The 22,364-nt window shown below is 38.1% G+C and overlaps 1 long non-coding RNA gene across 1 annotated transcript; it reads right to left on the bottom strand.

Moving 5' to 3' along the window:
* Positions 1-12,731: 12,731 nt before the first annotated feature.
* LOC121108256 lies at positions 12,732-22,164 on the bottom strand. The gene is made up of 2 exons (XR_005842656.1): positions 21,990-22,164; positions 12,732-12,991 (listed from the first exon to the last, which is right to left on the bottom strand). It is a non-coding gene; the product is annotated as an uncharacterized LOC121108256 (long non-coding RNA).
* Between the last annotated feature and the right edge of the window lie 200 nt (positions 22,165-22,364).

Below are 22,364 nucleotides of genomic sequence, written 5' to 3'. Positions count from 1 at the left end.
TCTATCTAACAGATGGAGTTGTACAGATTTTTATTATTATTATTATTATTATTATTTTCTCTTGGCTTGTTTCAGACTAGTCATTTCTGTAGGATATTAAAGAGTGCCATGACTGGATGACTGATGTATTTACCTGTTCCTAGACAAGTGCTCAGTTTGGTCATGAATGTTGTATTTTCCATTAACCTACTCAGTTTTCCTGAGCTGGTTATTGTGCTCAGAGTTATTAGAACATTAGACTTGAACCTACAAATACTTTTTGGTATAAAATGATCTTATGCTGGAATAGGCAGCCCAGAGAGGTTGTGGATGCCCCTGCAGGTGTTCAAGGCCAGGTTGGATGGGGCTCTGGGCAGCCTGGTCTAGTATTAGATATGGAGGTTGGTGGCCCTGCTTGCAGCAGTGGAGTTGGAGGTTCATGATCCTTGAGGTTCCTTCCAACCCAAGCCATTCTATGATTCTATGATCAACTTCAGGCAATGAAAGCACCTTACAGATGCAAGTACAGTTCAGAACCCTGGTGATGTTTCTGATGTGCTGATTTTAGCTGTGAAATGTAGAAAACACTCCACATCAATGAAAATTTTGAAGTCTTGGGCCTTTACAAAGGCACCAACAAGCATGGTAGGATTCAGACTCTTCAAACTCAGAGCTTATGTTTTGCACAAAACACACAGATTCTATAGCCCTTTAAAATTATTCTTACTGTGAATACATAGAATCACAGAATCACAAAATCACAGCATGGCTGAGGTTGGCAGGAGCCTCTGGGTCCAACTCCTGCTCAAACAGGGACACCAAGAGCAGAATGCCCAAGCCCACACCCAGGTGGTGTTTGAACCACCTATGACCTTGTGGAGGAGACTGCACAACCTCACTGGGCAACCCACATGGTACAGAAGTACTTCCTGATGTTCAGAGGGAATGGCTTATGCACATTTAATTAAACACAATATTTTTTTTTCCTGAAACTGACTACCATGTCATCCAAAGCCATACAGACCCAAGAGTTTCTCTCTAAATAATGTATCAGCAGCTGGATGTTGTACATGGCCAGCCTTGATGTTCCTAGCCAGACTACCATAGCATTTCATCTCACAGTAACACTAATGTCTAACTCCCTTGGAACATCAACCAATGAAACCTTGACTCCTTAGACTTTGTTTCTTACTGAAAACATGCACAGATTCTATCCAAGCAGTAAATGTCACACAAGCTACTAAGTCCAGTTCACCTGCAGTCTGTATTAAGAGGCTCTCCTTAATCCAGAGTGGACAAAAAGGGTTTTTTTTTTTTTTGTTTTTTGTTTTTTGTTTTTTTTTTTTCCCCACAGAAATGTTCAGAAGTATGAAGAAAACAAAACTTATTTTTGCTGTTAGACAAGCACATCAATTGCTGGAGCAGTTCCTCATAGCCAGACAGCTAATAATTCCTGCAATGCTGTCAAAAAATAAGCCTCAACAAAATACTTTTGTGGAAAACCTCTAGTACTCTTCACGTATGACCTTCAAACAGTTATTTGAATTCTTCTTTGGGTGTATTCAGGTAAATGTACATTGTGCTGCCGCTCTTCCATCAGACAGTGATGGAAAGGAAATGTTCATTTATTTTGTGCAGACCCACATGTAATGCAAGTAACATTAAAATTCCATGTTTATTTGCCTCATATCTGTATTAAATTATCTGTCTTAACCATTCCTTGTAAATGCAAGACCCAAAAGGCTTAGATTTGGCTTCTTAACATTCATACATATTCACAGGTGCAACTTTCCAGGTGGGCAAAAATGTAGCTGAATGACTTCCTTATTTTACTGATGTAGCCCTGATAGCATTTGGCTCTATTTTAGTGAGGGAGAGAGTCTGCAGTTCATCTCATTTCTCACATACTCAAAGCAGATATATAAGAAATATGACTGCATTAATACTGTCACTGAGTCAAGCTAGACCTGAGTCAAAGGGGAGTTGTGGAAAACAGAATGGCCAATCATCTCTATAGCTGTTACACAGGATACCTTTCTGTTAGGACAAATTGTAAGAGAAAATCACTGGATTTCAGGTCTGTGCAGTTGTAAATTGCAGTGCTATAAGGTTGGGAAATGACAGTAGGAGCTGGGCCACATAGTGGGAGTTTAGGCCAAGTAATGTTTTAAAAAGAAAACAACACAACAGCCTCCTCACAAAACAGAAATTCTAGCTTTTTTTTTTTTTTTTTTTTTTTTAAAAAAGTGTTTGTGGTTAAGCCACAAGATGGCAGAAAAGCAAAATAAATATTTTTTTGCTGAGGCAGCTGCACTCAGAAAAACTGTCTGAAAACAGATCCAACAGAGAAATGGACAGATTTTTCTTGTGAAAATGTAGCTAAATCCTTAATAAGTTATGAGATCTGTTAGGAATTACTTTAATTAGCATGGTCTAACTGTGACTTGTGCTAAATCACAGTATAGTACCTTTCCTTTATGTGAGGTTTGTTCTTTTGCTAGAGACAGCAAGTAAACAAGCTAGGCCTGATGGTTTCCTTTTTGGATGCCACTGGAATATGGTGTGCATGAAAATGAGATGCAGAATAAAGTCTCTTTGTACCTGGAAGAAGAATCATGATTTCTCCTAAATGATGATTACTCCTCAATTTATATATCTTATTAGGGTGTACTATCTGTGCTTTCAAAAAAAAAAAATCAACATTCACATTATTCTCAAAGTTGACTGCGAAAGCAGTTAGGTTTTGCAAAACTAGTCAAATGCTAATGAGGTTCAGAAGGTATCTCACTTTGAAGAATAAAAGACAGAAGTTGGATGGGGCCCTGGGAAACCTGATCTAGTGCCTGATTTACTTGGTGGCAATCCTGCCCAAATCAGAGTTTGGCCTTAGCTGATCTTGGAGTTCTTTCCAGCCCAAGTCATTCTGTGATTCTGTGGTAAGTGTTTTTTTCTTTATCTGCTTTTATCATTTCATATAAGAAACTGCCAAAGTCTTTTCTGTAAGTGGATTTCAAATGAATCGGTTATGTTCCTTTCTAGCTCTCTCAGTGCTATGTAAACAGATTGGTTTTTATCCCATCTTAATTTTCCAAACCAATGGTCACACCTCATCAGAATGATGGTAGTAGCAATAATATGCAGTAACAGTGTATAGCTTTAGCATCAGCAATAATGGTATAGAATCTTGAATCATTTAAACTGGAAAAGACTGTCAAGATCACCGTGTCCCTTAGTGCTATGTCCACATATATCTTGATTATCTCCAGAGATGAGGACTCCACCACTTCCCTTGGCAGCACCTTCCAATACGTGACCACCCTTTTGGTGAAGAAGTTCTTCCTAATATCCAATCTAAACCTCTCCCTGCACTGTTTGAGGTTGTTTCTGTAATTTGTCACCTAAGAAAAGAAAAGAAACTGACACCCTGCTCACTACAATCTCCTGTCAGGTAGTTGTAGAGAGTGATGAGATCTCCCCATTTCTTCCTTAAAACAGCCCTGTTTCTTCAGCCAATCCTTATAACTCTTGTTTTCCAGTCCGTCCACTACCTTTGTTTCTCTTCTCTGCACATGCTTGGGCAACTTGTACAGAGGGGCTGAAAAATGAATACAGTGCTTGAAGTGTGGTCAAAACATGGAGTTATTAATGTTCAGGAATTCTTGAACATTATTCCAAGTGCAGCAAAGTGAGTAAAAGAACCCAAATCCATACTTTTAATATCTCTCACCTTTGATGGTTTCTTGATACATTCAGCACTCCATTTCACCCCTCCTTTGTTGTGATTGTGGGTCTTCTAATCTCTAAATATTCTGAAGTGCCAGAGAGCTTTCTGAATCTGATCCTTCACCTATAAAGTCTGTATAAGAAGTATTTCTTATTTCTAAAATGTGTTGAACATATTTTGGCCAGGCATTAATGACAAAGCCAAGTGTTATCTTTGGTTTTGTCTAGTATTTTATTACCTCTCCTTTCTGTCCCTAATCTATTCGTTTGTTGCCGCCTTCCCATCTGCTTGCCTTCTATCAGGAGCATATTTTATAACTAGGGAAGATGACTTTGATGATATGGCAATGGCAAAGAGATTTCTGTACTGAGCTTTTCAAGAAGTGCACCATTCTGCAGGTGCAATAGTTGTGTCTTGTCCATGAATCGAAAGCACAGATAGTGTACTGAAGTGCTTTTTCGCACACAGGAAATGAATAGTAGTTTGTGGCTTTGTAGCCCAGCTAAGTGGTCGTGGTCAATCTGTGCATACTTAGTTCCACTGTCAATAAAAGAAGAAAAGCATAACTTGAAAAATAATCATCACATCATATTAGCTCATGTTTTGGATTACAGCACACTGGTTTGTGATTTTTCGTTATTGAAATGTTGCTTCACAGTAAGTGCACCAGTTAAAAGCTTTATCTAAAGCAGCCGATACCCTAAAGCAGTCTATTTAAAGCAGTCACTTCATTGCCTTTTCTGTGAATTGTCCGTGATTGTAGTGAGGTGCGTGAGTAACATCAGCAAGGCTTAATGGGTGGAGGTGTGCCTGTTCTAATTCATTATCTTATTCATGTTGAGGAGTTCTTAATTTGGTGTAGATAGAAGCTTGTTTGTGCGTAGCAGAAGTAAATTCTTTGTGTGAATCTCAAAATCCATCAGGACTAATGCAAGTCTTCCTTGAAAAGAAAGACATATTACTCAGATTGCATTTAGGAAAAACAATTCAGGTTCAGAAGAACAAAACTTATATTTCAGAGAAATATGAAAACAAAAATAGAAAGTTGAGATGACATTTTTTGAAGGGCAGAGTTTGAACCAAAGCAAGGATTCTGCACTGGAATAATAAGATGATGTGATGTTAGATTTTGCCTAGGAGAACTCATAGCGACACTTAGCATTGCTTGTGTATAAGGCTAATTCTTTTTCTTCTAGAAACGTGTTATTCTGAAAGTTTCCAGTAATGTACCTTTCTGGAAATGTGTTACTATGAAAGCTTCTTGCAACTATCTGTCAATTTCCAACAGTAACAAGTAAAAATCATCTTCACTTTCTCTGTTTCTAATTATTTCATTTATTACACCCCTTGGCAATACTGCAGGCTTTCACATTCCTTTCCAGCAGACATGCCCTGAAAACCCTCTACACTGCTTTGGTACAATCATGATGTTAGCAGAACTGGAAGCCTTGTTCATGCTACCTTTACTTCTACAATGTTTGTATTTTCTAAAAGTCAGTTTGAATATGCTAATTTTATTGTAACTCTGTACAGGACTAACATCATCATAAAGCTTATATAAACATATATTTATGGTCATGGTTTCTGTCAAGAAAAACATGAGTTATTCTGACCCTTATGATTTCCAGGCTAGACAGAAATACTTGTTTTCAGTAATTTCTTTCTGTACAATAAATGCTTTGACATACTTAACAGTCTTACCTTTCCATCCCATAAATGCAATAATAGCTGGAATGTTTTCCCTTGACTTTTTGGTCATAACTTCTCTCTTTGTCTCTAGCATTCAGTCTTTTATTTTTCTTCTTTAAATACACACTCCCTGCATCTTATTTTTCCTTTGAAAACTAACCATGTTATCTTCTTTACACAATGGAAACGACAATATAGTACATCCAGGCTAAGCATATACAGCTTTAAGATCTTAAAGCATATTTGATAACTTTTCATTTAAGTAAGATATGTTTATCTATGGATGTCTAAGCTACTTCCTTTGAGAAAATGTCATTAGCAGTTGAAAATAAGTAAACGTTTTTGAGTAATGAATTGAACTTTTTGTGATTGTTTTAACACACATTTTGTCTTGATCAGCTAATGATGTAGACATAATAAATGCCTCAGTTTTCTCAATCAGTTCAAAGTGGAGTTTACATAATGGATTTTATCTTCATTCTAGTTTTAAGCTACATACATAATATTGGAAGTATTAAGTAAGTAAACTAATAGAACATCATAGTTTTGGTTTAGAGTTCTTGATGGGTGAAAAAAAAAACACCCCAAATAACTCTTCAGATAAGATAATGGCAGGAAACTAAACGTGATTATTTTGAAAGCCTTCTTACCTTTGGTGCAAGCTTGTGGAATAGTCCAAATAATGTGGACTCTTTTGAATCAGGGAGGTGTGGCTTCTCTTTTCAGATGATTATTACTTAAATATATCTTGGGACTCAATATTCGACGAGTACAGCTGCATGGGGGAGGAAATTCACAACATATTCTGAACGTTATCGGAGACAATTATTTTTTTTCTAAACACTAGGAGAGTACCTGAGGCAGTCCCAGATGAGATAAAAATGGTTAGTAGAACATTTTTTGGAAATGATTCATTTAAAGGAGGAAGACTATCTCTGTTCTCAAATGGGATCCTGAAAGATCACTTCAAGGGAGGAGAAGAACAGTTTAAAAAAAATCACTCAGTGACTGCAGCATTCTTTTAAGATATGAGAGAATATATGAAGAAAGCCTGCAAATAAATCACGTTTCCACGGAGGCAAACCCAAAGCTATTACTCAAGGAAACCATGTATGTAAGCAACAAGATTTGGGGAGTATAGTTCAGTTTATTTAAAAAGATCCAATTCTACAGTAACAAAAGCAGTATGATAGAGGTTGGAAAGAGTATGTGTACAGCCCAGTAGTCATAAAACCTTAAGTGACTTCAGTCACAGTGATTTCCTGTGTGTACAGCAAGGCATAGGTTGAATAAAAGTCTACACAGAGTTTCAGGAATTTTAATAATTTTGAAGGATGCCATGACACATAATTTTATGCAGTTCTTCATAAATAAGAGGCTGGAATTTTGTCAAGAGAACAATGTCCTTCAAAGGAAAAGTATTTTAAAATGCATGATTGCATTAGAAGGCCAAATTGGTCTCTTCTTTCCCTAAGAGATCTGTGAAATTAACGGTGTTAATGGGAATTTTCCATGATTAATCCCTCTGCTGTTTTTATGTTGGAAAAAAATGTTGGATTGATAGTCCAGAGAGAACCAATTTTTTGTGTTTTATTCCAGTTTAAGCAAGAAGAAGTAAGAGAGTCCACTGACTTGGAATAAACTATACATGTGACATGTAGATACATATATTTTAATAGTAAAACTTTGGCCCAGTGGTCCAGTAACAAATACCTTAGCAGCCTCATCTTTATGCACTGAAGAATTTAGAAACTTGTCTACTCAAGTTTCAGTATATGCACATTTTGAACATTGAAGTGCTTCATACTCTTGCTCATTTTCTTTCCTTGAATATTCTGCTTTCTATCTTTGAAATAATACTGGACATTTTATGCACTCACTAATGCCTGGAACAGCTTTTCTGTGGTGTTAGACAGTTTAAAATAACAGCCATGTTTTAAATCATCTTTGATTATAGCTGTGAAGTGATTGCTAAGCAGATGGGATAGTCATAGTCCTTATGATTTTATGAGTAGATAGGGGCACGTATGAGTAGTAGAAAAGCTCAGAGTTATAAAACAAGCAAGAAAACAAAATATCCTTCTCAGAAATCAACAGCAAAAAATATTTCCTGCTAAAGTGGAAAGACTTGTCATGAAGTCTTAGAAAGCCATTTCAAAGGATATGATAATTTTGTGCATTTTTAACTTTTGTAAGCAGGTAGGTTAAATTTAAACAGCAGCATGGCAAATGCCTCTGCTGAAGTGTGACTGCATTCTTGTTTTTTTTTCTGGAGATCTGGTTTTGAATTCTGGAAAGTCCTACTAATGCCTTTTTGTCTGATTTTACACTCTCTTTATTTTATCAGAGTACTATTCAAAACTTTATACTCCTCTGTCTCAACTTGCATGCATCTTCAATCTCATCTGTTAGGTTCAGATAGCTGCCAATTTCTTCGCTCTCTTCTTTTCCCTTCTCCCTTAATTTGGCCATATGCCAGATTTTTGTTCCTGTCAAACTGTTTAGTATCTGACCTATACTGACACGTCAAGGAGGAAACCATTCAGGTATCTTTGACACACATTCGCACTGCCAGCCCTTCCACATATATAGGAGAGCTGTGTTTACATTACCTCAGCTCATGTTCTGAAAACCGGATAACTTGGACTGAAAGAGACCCTAGGTCACTGGCTGTTGCTGTTAGGCTTTGTGATAAGTGCTCCTTTGCTTATGCTCACAAAGGAGCAAATGGAGTCAGTGGAAGAACGCAGTAATACCCTGCTCTGACTGCTCCCAGACTCATAAGAGGAGCCACTAGCCTCATTCAAGGCCCATCTGCACATTTCCAGAGAAGCAGAGATACCCAAAGGCAGGTGAGAACCCAAACTGAGAACTCAGGAGAGGACACCTTGTCCAGGCCCCTCCCAGAGTGTCTCTGCTGGAGAACCAGAGATCCACATTCTCACTGGTGCATAACTGTCCTGCTTGAACTGAGAGGGGAGCAGGGTGAGGTCATATGTGCTGACTGCTGATGAGAGTGCTCTGTGCCTCTGTTTATCATCACTGTGGTTAGCTGTGTACGTGTACAGATGTGGTGTGTCTGTGTGCCTGCCAGCAGTATACATTCAGTCTTGCTAGTGGCCTAGAGCTGATGCAGCTTTGCCTCTCCTGGACTGTGATTCTCTAATTCTGGCAATGCCTGATCTTCTTCACTAATTGCCTTGGTTATCAAGCAGGAATTCACTAATCTACCCTATGCTCTCTTGAGGAGGTTCAAAATACCTCTGGGTGTGACATGAAACAGAGAAGCAGGGTTTGTTAGTGCACAGAAACACTTCTCCCTGAAATGATTCTGGAAATACATTACCAAGAAGTCCTCAAGCATCCTCCAGGCAATCCATTCAGTCTCTCCAAGGCAGTCCAGCTGCTTGACGCTGTCAGTGGTCAAAGAATTCAGCCTTATAGGAATGGCCAGTAATACCACCTAACTCTAGTCTTCTGCTTTTATAGGCAACTATACCGAACAGCTCACTTCAAAAGTTATTAAACTTCCACATCACATTTAATTAAAAGATTTGGTTATGAATAAGTCTGCTACTCAAGCATACAGATCTATTTAGTAGGCTGAAAGTGGTGTAGATATTGCTAACATCAAGTAGTTAAACGGCTGAAGAAACCAACTGGAAAGTGCAACGTGAAGTAAAATTCTGAATATGTCACCAGAAGACCCATTCCAACATAAGTTACATTTCTGTAGGTGTTCATAGATCTTGTTAGTATGTTTCAATAGTGTTTTTATTAGGTTTCTGCGAGACAACAATTTATAGTAATGGTGAGTTAATGTGGGAAGTAAAAAAATCAGGTAGACTACAGGGATTTTGTGTGTGTGCGTGTGTCTGTGTGTCTGTGTGTCTGTGCGTGTCTGTTTTTAATCTGGGTCTGGAATACTTAACACAGCTACTGGCCAAATAATTTCAAAGTTAATGCCTTGAAAGAAACCATCTGCCTTAGCCTTATAGGAGATAGCAGTGGATGGAGTAAGCTGTACGACGTGTAAACATTTAGCTATTTGGTCTTGAACAGAACTACATAACTACATGATACATTACTTTTATAAACAGCATTCCTCAGCTACACGGAAAAATCCTACAAGCTTTTTGTAATTTCTATTACTCTCTAAACTATGTTCTCCAGGATTTTCCTGTCCATTTTCTAGAGTCTTAACATCCTTTTCTATGAAAGTGATTTTTTGAAAATTGGGAAATCCTGATTATGTGTTTTCAGTTTCTTTGACTACTGTTTATTCTGTTGCTGGGTTTTTATACATATAGAAGAGTAGATAGTAACGGGTACAAGCCTCATTAATTAATACCCCATTGATACAAGATATGAAATGTATCTGATCTGGGAGTGTATTTTTGTGGTGAACCTACATATTCCTCAAAAATAAAGTAGTATTGTAGGTCGCCTTGATGAAAAAAGAACCTGTTTATATTGTGTAACTGATGCCTTCATCGACGCACATTTACCTTTTTCAGGCAATAGAAATGTTTTCACTGTGGGTTACTGCCAGTTTCTATGAAGTGTAAGTGAGGTGCATTTATGAATACTTCTACTCAGATAATAGTATTTATACAGCAGTCATCTTCATCCTAGAAGCCCCCCTCCATGTCTGGTGTTTAATTCTGCTGTATCGAAACTGCATGTACAGGTCAAGCTTGCAACATCTCTCAAGTGATTTTCAAAGGTATGGATGGAATGGATGCTCTTGATTTTGTCAGTTACTGCGATCATAGTAGGTCTTGTATACTGTGGTATTTTTCTTTGAATTTTAGCTGGTGAGTTTTTTAATAGCTTTGGATTTTTGCATCTTATAAAGACATCTCAAGCAGTCTCCAAGTAGGGGAAATTTGCAACATTTGATTCCAGCAAGCAGTGGCTGGCAACATGGCCAATGAGAATTTAAGTTCCTTTCAGAGAAATGGGAGGGGATGTAGAACTAAGAGCCATCCAGTTCCTCTGTCCCACACTACCTAGCTGCCTGGTAATAAAAGTCCACAGAGACTAATAGATGATATTTTATCCATTCATATTGAGTAAAAACATGTGTCAATATGGTAAGTGGATTTTTAATCTTTTTTTTTTTCCTGTATTGCCATTACCCACATCTTCAGCTATTTCTTTCATCCATATTTTGTTTCTGTATTTCTTGTTCTGCTTTCTTGTTCTCTTGTCCTCTTGTTTTCTTTTTTCTTGGCTGCTTCCTGATGAAAAGGAGATTATTTTACTAAGTGACTGATCATATGCAGTACTTCCAAATTACTGCTTGTAGGAGTTACTGAAGGACAGGATCCAGGATATTTGAGAGATTAAGTTCAACTCACTACAGCTCTGTATCCATATACATCTTGTACATGCAGCTAGTCACAATCATAGGAAAATAAGCTTATGAACAATATTTGCAACTTTTTTGACAGAATCTAAGAGAGGACAGCATCAAACATGAAATGTGATCTCACCTCCTGCTCAAATTCATACAAGTAATTCTCCTCAGAAAAGAGAAAAAGTAGATTATTCATACCTCATGAAAGTATGCCGTTTATGGCACAGTGTTTCTTAAATCACTGAAGCATTATACTTTTATAAAACATTTATAATAATATTTTAAAATTCAAAATTATTTTCAGAATTTCACTATAAAGAACATAAGAATATCTCTTGCAATGGCTAAAGGCAGCTGCCTGTAGAAGCATATAACAACATGGTGACCACGTATGAATTTTCTCACATGTACTATCCCAGCCTTTGACCAGCCTGAAGACAGATATGCCTTTCACAAACTAAAACAAAAAGATTATGTATTTTTATTCTATGATTTTACCTAGTCACTTTACACGCCTGTGTAAAATACTACTATCCAAAACATGGCCACATGCTATGTGGAAACCACCTCCTTTTGTTTGTTTTGCATCTGCCTTCTGTCAATTTTCTTGGGTGCCCTTTCTAGCTCTTGAAGTAGAACACACAGTGAACAGTCAATTCTTACTCACTGCCTCTGCGACTCTTGGATAGTTTTGACCTTTGTCATATACCTCACTTCGCTGTTTATTTTTCCAGATTGAAGAGTTCTCATTCAGAAATCTTCACTGAAGAGTCTTCACTTAATAATTTCTTATTCAGAACTAATTCTACACTTTTTTGTCATGCTTTTTTTTTTTCTTTCCACTTTCTCCAAAGTTTTTTTCAGTTCTCCTGTGTCCTTTCAGTCTAATCTACATAAAATATGCCAGTACTTCTGCATGGGCTAAAGTTTATCTCCTTTGGAAAGCGTATCCAGAGATTATTTAAAGATAATATCTGCCAGATAAATGCATCACATTCCTTGCCACCTGTTTTGAATGTTTTAGCATTTGTACCTTAGGTGAAACCAGGCTAATATGAACATTAATTTGCAAGTAATAGATCTGGGTGGATCCTCAGTTACTGATTTATAGAGATTAGGATATACTTGTTGGCCAGTTCTATTCTGCCAGGAGTTCTTCTGAGACATCTCCCAGAACAGGGATTTTTGCCTCTATGGCATTGGTTGTTTGAATCACTTTGTTCCTTAGATTATTCTCTGTGGTTTGAGGATGTTTTTGATATTATTGTTGTTGTTGTTTTCCTTTCCTGACAAATGTTTTCTCACTACATAGTTACTCATAGACAATGATGAATCTCCACTAGTAATTATGCCCCTAAATGTTTTATTCAGTTTTCTGTTCTATAACTTGAAATGTTGACAGATGGTGTTTTCTTTGCCTAACGTGGAGGAGTTGTTTGTACTGGCATAGAGTAAATGGTATTTCCTTACTTCTCAGTGATTTTATGTAGTTTTGAAGAAGAACGGAGAGAAAAAGGCTGGAGTTGAAGGAGACTTTGAAATCTTCAGGAACAGGATTCTTAATTCAGGAAAGACACTCCTTTTATTTTATGTAGTCCATGTATTTTAATTCACTCTAGTTAGTGTAGCGTATGGACTTTCATTCTTGAACTTGCTAATACATTAGTATGTTCTCATAAGGAATTTGTGTTTTAACAATGGCAAAATAGTACTTACCTTAGAAATGTTATTTATTCTTCAGTTTGAAACAACATCCTTCTTTCATCAGTGACTACTCAGCCTTTGTACACTTTAAATATTATAAGTAACTGCTTTTTACTTCCATAGATGCAAATTTACTGTGTCTGCAAAACATAAGGTCTTCACACATGACATTAATGCCTTCAGTAAGACTTTTGTATGACTTGAAGATTCACTTGTCTTGGGTTTTGAGAGATGCTTTTTCTTCATGTTGGTGAAACACCAGTCTGTAGATGCAGCAGAAAGTTCTGATTCACAAATCAGTATGATTTAGGTTGACACTGAATGAATGGCTGTTACAAAAATGTCATCATTACTGTGTCTGTGGTACAGTCAGACATATAAGGCATCAGCATAGACAGTCCTTGCTTCTGTCTGAATGTGGTTAAGGGGCCACTGCTCCATGGTAGTTCAAAATTTCTGAGTCCATAGACAGAAATTCTCTTCACTTTCTTCCAACAGTAGCCATTAAATTCCTCAAGGTTCCCTTCTCAGAACTGCAAGTAAGAGTTTGTGATATTTCTTTTGTCAAAGATTAACTCTAAAATTTCCAGTTTTTCAAGAATATAGTTACAGTACACAGGATGATAGAAGGAGAAGATAAAGTAAGTAATCTACTTATTTAGATAATCTATTTATCTTGTGAAAAGGTAACTTTATTCCAGTGCATCTATCACCTCTTTTTAAACAGGCTTTCGTAAAAAGCATGTCAGTAGTTGAGTGCTTTTAGAATACCAATGGCACAGGAAATACGTATTCTGATCCATTCAAGGGTAGTAAATACTTGCTCTTCAAACAGTTCTCTTCCATTTGTTCTACAATTTTTATTTTTATTTTTATTTATTTATTTATTTGCCACAGTATTTTTCAGAATAATAAACAATTTACTTGTCTATGAGGTTGTCATGTGTTTCACTTGCTAAGAATGGGAAATGTTTTATGAAATCTTCTTTCTGAGAAGTGTGTTAAAAGTCACTAGAAATCTTACTGATATACTTCTACCTTGAATTTATTTGTGTTTAAATTGTTATTAATTTTTTTTCCATTTCATTCTATGATAGACAGCATTGGTTGTTAAGCTACTATATACTTAATAATATTTCTCCCTAACCTAAGCATTTACTATTTCATAAATTGTGCTCCTTGGATGTGAAGAGGCCCTCACTGCAGGTCTAGAGAGCACTTATCTAATCCTGGCTCTGCCTAATGGGTTTCAAAAGCACTTACAATCATTGGGTAGCATTGTCATCTCCTCATTTTCTAACACTGATGATTTGAGTCCATTTATCTACAGTGTTTACATAACAGGTTCAACTGGAAATAAGACTTGACTGTTTAAGTTTCTCCATATGAGATTATCTCAGTGAAGATCAATCTGTTGAACTGAGTGAGTTCCAAATGCACCATTAAAACATGCTCCTCAGGAGGGCAGAGTGTTGAAATTCTAGTTTTCATCTTTAGGCAGTTTTGTGTGCTTGTGTATTTATGCACGTGTGCACCTATCCTAAATATCCTAAAAAGAGCATGCTCTTTTTGTCTCTTTCAGGCACTCCGAATATGTCTCCTTCTTTCCAAATGTTTAAGATTTCTCACATTTAAAGGAAAGACAAATTATATTTTCAATTGTTTGTCTTTCTTTGTAGGGTATTTTGATCTGCACATATACCTGTAGGCTTGAACTATGTGGGAGTGAGTTATGTAGTAAACATCTTTGAACTCTTACAAAGTTGCTCCAAATTAAAATTGCTAATCCCATGGATGTATCCTTATCTGAAAAAAAAAAAAAAAAAAAAAAAAAAAAAGACTTGCTGCGTTGAAAGAATAAATACCAGTATGCTAATCACTAGTTGATATGTAATTTTCTTGTTTGATGGGAAGATATTCTGGAAAGCTTACAAAGATGGGGCACTTGTGTACTTTTTGTCTACTTGTCTTACTTTTCGATGGCCAAATTACTTAATGCTTTTAAGTGATGTTATTACAACTTCTTGCCTAGTTGTTTTTCTAATTTAGTTATGTTTGGCCATGATTTTCTACCATAGTTGTAAGATTAATAATCAGGAGGAGGATATAATAAATTACTGGAAAGCAGCAGATGGAGCTAATGTGATGTGGCGACAGTATCCAAACCCAGTATTTAAAGGCTTTATATGCTTACAGTAGGTCTTCATGGCAGTTGAGTGACTTTGCAGCATTTATAGCGGTACCAAAGATGACAGCAATCTAGATTTCTTGATGCCAATACGAGAGAAGATTTGGCAGCCAAAGAATCATATAATCATAGAATGACTTGCATTGGAAGTCATAGGCTTTAATTCATGGGGGTTGAATAAAGCACACGTAGGTGGCCCATGCTGAAGTCCTTGATGTTGACCCTGATGCTGATAGCAGCATCAAGTAGATTAGCGCTAATAAAGCTTTTCCTACTCTTGGTGGGAAGCACACTTCTGATTAGACTGCGGTCATATACAAGGCACTGTGTGTGTGCAAACATACATGTGACCCCTGGTGTCACTTCCAAGAGCTCCACTGCCTGGATGGTCTTCAGAGATAATGTTGTGATGACTACAGGATCGAAAAATGCTAGCTGGGTATCTGAGCATTTTGGTTTCTAGTCTTCTACAGAATGCCTTTAGATGGTTTTTCATCTAATCTTGCTACTTTCAGAATTTCTTTCAGAATATTATGCATATAGATGAGTATATTCCCAAGTGGATCTCTTAAAAGAGTTATTAAATCATTTATTTATTAACTGATGTGAAGCAGAGAGAATATTCCGGGTTGGATAAAAGGGGACATGAAAAGGCTAAAAGGAATCACATGTTACAGAAACAGCCAGTAGCTGTGGCTACATACAGTGGAATGAGAATCCAGGAAAAAGACTGGGGTAAAGGAGGTAGAGTTTAAAATTCCTGTTAAGAATAAAATGGAGTCACTGTTGCAAAAAGAAGTAGAGCCCTAGGGGAGGAAGTCAGGTGTGCAGACAGCAAGGTTTCTCCTGCTGAAATAACGATATCCAAGGAAATATTGCTCTGGGCAAGTTGGGGACAAGAAACACCAGATGCACTGGAGCCCTGATGTACAGTGACAGTGAGTATCTAATCCACTTAATGCTGGAGATGCCTTGTACTCTATTTTTTGTTTTTGTTTTGCCAGGGAATCACGGAATCATGGACTTGCTCAGGTAGGAAAAGATCTTCAAGATCATCCAGTCCAACCAAAGATCAAGTCCAACCAGGAACTAGGACTTCAAAACAAAGTGATGCCACCCACTTTATTGTGTCCTTTCCACTGTGGGTGGAAAGAGAGCCAGAGAGCCAAAAAGAACTGCTCAGAATCCAAGCTATCTTAGGTGGTGATGGCAGTATCTCCACCAAAAGACTGACCAAATTTCCAGGCTACACATATCTTTTGTGAGAGCATTTTCTGCTTTTCAAGTTTGGCTCCTCTGAAACCAAAATACAAAAGTTAGAAAAAAATATGGGACTGAAATGAAATTTGTTCTGCTTTTCTGATTACAACATTTCACTGAGTATAGACATGGGAAGGAGCAAATCTGGTTTTTTTCCTGTCTGTTCCAAAGACTGCTTTCTTTTTCTAGACAAAATAGATTAATAAATAAAAATAAAAGCCCACATTCTCTTTGCTGAGAGCTGAATCTCGAAGGCCATTTCTGCCTGTACCAGCCAAGATTTGGAGACAACTCACAAAAGTAAAGTGGCAAAATTTGTTGGTTAGAGCAAGCTGTGCAATAATTGACAGCATTGTTCATCAGTCCTGTTTAGAGAAGGATTTTGTTTCTGGAATAGCCTTTGGACATTAATGCTGTCATCTGCTTTGTTGTCCTCTTCTTTGGATTCCTTTGGGCCTTAGTGCTATCATAGAACATCAGAATGGTTGACGTTAGCAGGTGTCTCTGGAGATCACCTGACGCAGTCCCTCCTCATGCAGTGGCAGCCAGAGAAAGGGTGCCCAGGACCACATCCAGGTGACATTGAACTATCAGCAAGAAGATTTCACAGCCTCCCTGGGCAACCTGTGCCTGTGCTCCATCACCTGCACAGTACCAAGTATTTCCTTAGGTTCAAAGGGACTCTTCTGTGTTCTGGTTTGTGCTCATTGCCTCTTGTCCTGGCACTGGACATCTTTGAAAAGTGCCTGGCTTCACACTCCTGTGCCATCCCTTAAGGTATTTGTATATACTGATGAAATCCTCCCTAAGCTTCCTCTTCTCCATGCAGAATAGTCCCATCTCACTCGGACTTATCTCATAAGGGAGGTGCTGTAGCAGACCAACAAAAAACACTTTGTCTGTGTTACACCTGGAATTGCCTCAAACAATTGGAAGATAAGACTGTTGCTATGACAGATTGAAGGCTGGAGAGTTGGTGAAGAAGGGAGTGCTGTGAACAACGGGATTGCCTTTCTCTATCTTAAGCATTCCTCCAAAATTCTGGTTTGCTGCAATCAAACTCTCTTGTTGATGACCTTGGGATGGCACACCTGGAAACCTAGTAAGCATTTGAGACTTTGATACTTCAGAATTCCTTGATGAGCAGTCTCACAGACCAAGGACACCTTCATGTTCTGCTGTTGGCTGGACCAACATAGGAACTCCAAGTAGTGAACTCCTTCTCTGCCTCTCTCCCCCACTCTTTCTCTCCTTCCCTGCACCCTTCTGTCCCTTTTCTTTCTGTTTCTGTCATGAAGTTGTTAAGTAAAGAAACGTTGATTTTGATTTCTCATGAAGTTGCATAGTTTAGCCACACATCTTAGACAGATATAATTGTAAGAATGCCAACATCTTTAATGTAATTGTAGTATAGAGGTTCTTATTGAAATTAATGATTATGTTTGAACTGTAAGTATTGTTTTACCTTTATCTAACCAGGGAGATGTGTGAATTTGGTCACCTCTCCCTCTTTTTATGGGAAGAACATGACAGATGCTTTGGTCTCTAAATTACCTTTGTGTCTCTTTGTTGGACTCTTTCCAATATGTCCATGTCTTTCTTGTACTGGGGTGTCCAGAACTAGACCCAGTACCCCATATGCAGCTTTACCAGTGCTGAGCAGAGAAAAAGTATCAGTTTCTTCCACTTGCTGGCAATACTTTGGACTGATGACTGGGACTGTTCCTTCCCAGTTCTTGGACTTCACACTTATGACAGCTTCTACTCTAAAATGCACTGGTGGGAGAAAAAAAAAAAAAAAAAGTGGACTGTGGCCAATCCTCCAAGCCTGGAGATACTGTACCATTTTGCTCTTCTTGGGTTAGACTAGCAGTCTGTTACGCTAGTAGATCAGTAGATATGTCAACTGTTTGTTTTGAACCTTTGTATTGTTTTGTGTAACAAAAAGACGAGTAGCAGGTGAAGAAAATTGCCCTTGAGTACTAGTTCAGGATGTTGTTACTGAAGTATTTTTAGTCTTTTCAGTCTATTTTTTACTGAGAGCTTGTTATCTATATACTGTTGGAGTATGATGAATGTAGCAAGAATGTGAGTCACAATGAAATGCAGATATTAAATTAGTTGCCATTAGAAGTAGTTCACACATCTTACCCTCAGGAATCACATCCAGAAATGGCATTGAAGAAGACATAAACCTCAGTGTTAACTACATATTTTCTCTCTGCCATTCTAACTCTACTAAACGAGGATACTATATAGATAATGAATGAAAGGACTCCTCTGGGACATTTTATGTGAACAACATTTTGTCCTGGTTCATTGTAATTTGATATAATTTGTTCCTACATAAAATATTTTTCCAATTTCCCTCAATAGGTGTACTGGAATGGTTGTGCCACACAAAATTAAGTATTTCTGCCACTACTAGCAAGAATAGAATTACACTACAAACATTGAGGTCATAAGTAACACCATCATCATGGTAAAACCATAGCTGCCTTTCCTGCTCCTGTATAACTAGAGGTGGTATAATTGATGTTCAAAATGACTTCACAAATATTAACAGGTGTAGGACCTGCCTCCCAGGGACAGAGCTTAGCTTGGTTTTTCCTTTGAGTGGCCTTTGACTTGCACTGGCCTGAAGTTAGTTCAAGATTTATTTTGCAGGATAATCAATGTGGTAAAAAAAAAAAAAAAAAAATAGGCAATGTGTGGTAAAAATGTGAATATTAGCCAAAACGTCTTCAGGTTATAAGCCTTGAATTTAAGGATAATGAACATGTCACTATTTTCTCTAACCTAGTCACTTTGGAAAAGAATTATCCAGTTTAAGTAGAGCAGATTCCTTAGGAACCTGTGTGACCACTCACACATCATTAAAAAAAAAGTTATGATTTTCTTGTATTCATAGAATAGAATCACAGAAGCATTGAATGGCTGGAGTTGGAAGGGACCTCAAGGATCACCAAGTTCCAATCCTCCTGCCATGGGCAGGGTTGCCAGCTGCTAGATCAAATACTAGATCAGATTGCCTAGGGCTCCACCCAGCCTGGTCTTAAACATCTCCAGGGATGTGGCATCCACAACCTCTCTGGCAGCCTGCTCTAGCACTATACCATTCTCTCAGTAAATAACTTCCTCTTGACATCCAGTCTAAATCCTCCTTCCTTTAGTTTAAAACCATTATTTTTTGTCTTATCACTGTCTACCCGTGTATGAAGTTGATTTCCCTTGTGTGTATAAGCGTTATTTAAGTACGATAAGAGGTCTCCTCGTAGCCTTCTATTCTTTGCAATTACACTCTGAGACTCTGTTGCTGACTTCCATTTGTCTATTTTGTTTGTTGCTTAGTAAAACTTACATTTCTGCTTGGCTCAGAAGATGACAGTTACACAGCTGTTCATTCCTGAGTGTCAATCCAGGGAGTACACCCCATCCAAATGCATACCTCAGGCCTCAAAGCTGCTATACAGGAGGGGCCATATCTACCATACTGTATACAAGTGTCCTCAGGTATCACAGTTATCCCACAAGGCTCTTCTAGCAGCTGCTCTGCTCCTGACTTCACTGGCTTCATCAAATAGCCTTTAGAAGTGATCCCACAAAGACTCTTGCCACAAACCCCCAGAAGACCTGGAGAAGAAGGAAAACTTACAGGCTGTACAACCTTTTCACAGCTCACCTGGTAAGTGAGCTTTGTAGGCCTGGTAAGGAAAGTAGTCGGACACCTGCCTCTACTGGCCCAGCCTTTGTGGAGGATGTGGCTGAGGAACGTACTTTGTGAGCCTCACAGAATGAAAGAGGGAGTGCATCAGCCATAGAATAGATATTGTTCTGCTCACGCTGCTTGGCAAAAGCTGTTTCTGAGGCACTCAATAACAAGAATCCAGCCCCCTTTCCAGTCTTGTGCAGCCTAGGGAGTACAAGGAGACCTGATACAGTACAGCGTTTCTGGGATGTGAGGAGGGAAGAGGCATTGTTCCGACTTCTTGGAGAAGTGACTGTTGCAAAGATTACATTGCAAAAGCTGAGCTATGTTGTCTATAGCACATATACTCACTGGGGGCTCCCTGTGCTTTGTGGCATGTTGCATACTGCATCAGAACTGAGGAAGTTCAACAGTCATTCCTCTACTACAGCCAACGTGAGCTTGCTATTTTGAAGTTCCCTTTACAAAGCATGTATTTGGCAATGAGAAATTCAAATAAGAATGTATTCAGCCTTGCTCCCTCCTGTCCTATTCTTTCTTCTGTGATGCTATGCAGTAGGAGCTGCAGATGTTCAGGTTGAAAGTAAGCTGTTTGGTTGGATAACTTGCTATTATAGTGAAGAACAGGATTGCTTGGACTCAAGCAGTACCACAGTGTTGTGAATGCTGCACAAACTGTGCTGCACTTGGAGATAGCTCCCTTTTTCAGTCTGTGTTCAGGCTGCTCTTAAGACCACTTTTGCCCCATTTCTGTACAATGCAAGATGTATAAATACTCCTAGGAGAATCCGGGATCTTCTCCATGCTGTTAAAGTACGTTCACCACTAGACTACTCTCCTTTTAACTTGCCCTTTCATGGACATATTAGCCTACAGTGGAGGAAGATAGGAGGGCTTAACAGTATACAAAAGAATAGTCTTACCCAACGTGTCTCATGTAAATGTGGGTGTCCTTGTTAGGAAATTAGGACCTCAAACAGAACTCAAACCCTCCAGCTTCGGGCAACGTCTTACCCCATAATTGACCCTGCACCTGAGTGTGTTATATGCCTGTCTGCTGGCTAGAGGATGCCAGAGCAATGTGCAAGAGGCAGATTTTAGGTACTCATGGAAGCAGAGCAGATCAATTTTCAGGTGCTTTCAGGAATGGAAGCTGCTGTCTGATCTTTAAATACCTCCAGTACCAATTTAGGTAGCTCAAACTTCAGTTTTTCTGATGGGACAGCTCTTGTACCTGCCAGAAAACTTACCTTTCTACATTTCCTTTCGCGTTTTCCCCACTGACATGCAAGAGGCGTGACTAAGTCCCTTAAATCATCCTGTTTGGGTAGAGCTTTACAATGCCATTTTGGGGGATTCCTGACAGAATACTGTTGTTTATTAATATTTTGAGGTCTCATCATTCACATAAAGAGCATTATACAAACATACAAATATCTTTTTTAAATGCTAATTTATAGAAGATGCACTAAGATTGCCCATATTTTTCTTAGATTCATGGAATGTGTCATATTTAAACCCAGAGGATACTTCTTAGTGTTACATAAGGAATAAATCAGCCTATATTTGACCCAGGCTTATCAGCAGTAGATACTGGATAAGCAATTCAGACATTACCTTGCAAGTAAACAGAAATATTCTCATCACCGTCTAGCACATTCTAAGCCAGATATTGCTCTGATAACATTTACCATTTCATAATACTGTATTAACACGTGGAACAGACTTTGGGGTTGTTGGGTTCTGGTGTTTCTTTTTATTTTGCTTTTTTCTTTGTGTGTGTTTTTTGTTTGTTTGTTTTTTGGTTTTGGTTTGGTTGGGTTTTTTTGTTGTTTTTTTGGGTGGGTTGTTTGTTTTTGCTTAACTACAACTGGTAGACCATTATGCTACCTACAGTAACTCAAGAATAATAGCATTGAATTCTTTTTCAGTATAACTTGGAACCTAAAGAACTGACACAAAAAAATGTTTTACTTGCTTACTTTAGTTGATTTTATTTGTATTTTAGCAGACAACTGTCTGTCTTTGAATGGTCTTGGGTTAGATTTTGAGAGTTTTGAGTAGTATCTCCCAGAAGCCCTATTTTCATGCAGGGTGTAATTCCTTCACCCTTCTTCACATTGTGCACCACATGTAAGGGCAAGTCCTTTATCTCTGAAATCTGATATTTATGAGAGATTGTCAAATTGCAGCAGTTTCTTGCTGTGATAATGTTGTTTGCTTGCCTAAAGAATTGTTACAATACCAACACTGTAATGCTATAATGGGATGGAAAGTACTGCAATAATAGCAGGGTAGCAAAGTCTTCGGCTGCAGCAAATGAGAAAGAATCCAAATGCAACAGCCATAGAAATGAAGGAAAAGAGCTGCTTACCTTTAGAAGGCCTCAGGTAGTTAGGGATCTCCAGCAAAAGATGCCCTCACCTCCACTGCCAACCCTGAAATGAGGTCTGGGAAAGGGTGGATCCTGGCTGCACCACTTCCAGTCACTCGGGTGCATTGCTCCCCTGGGTTGGCCCTGCCTTCCCACCAGATGCTCAATCACTGTTTCAGGCCATGACTTAGCATTTCTACTACAAACATAAACTGTCTTTTCAAAAGTCTTTTTAAACAAAATAGGTGACTAGCCTAGCACGTGGATTTCACCACCTTCTCATCTGCAGTACTATATAAACATATGATTTCCCACAAGCATATAAAAATATATTTTAATAACACTGAACAGTGCTATCTGGCTGGTAAACTTTCA

The sequence above is a fragment of the Gallus gallus genome, chromosome Z (genome assembly GCF_016699485.2).
Source record: "Gallus gallus isolate bGalGal1 chromosome Z, bGalGal1.mat.broiler.GRCg7b, whole genome shotgun sequence".
NCBI classification, from domain to species: domain Eukaryota; kingdom Metazoa; phylum Chordata; class Aves; order Galliformes; family Phasianidae; genus Gallus; species Gallus gallus.
Note: the sequence above shows the minus strand (reverse complement) of the source record. Positions and strands in the feature narration are given on the sequence as shown.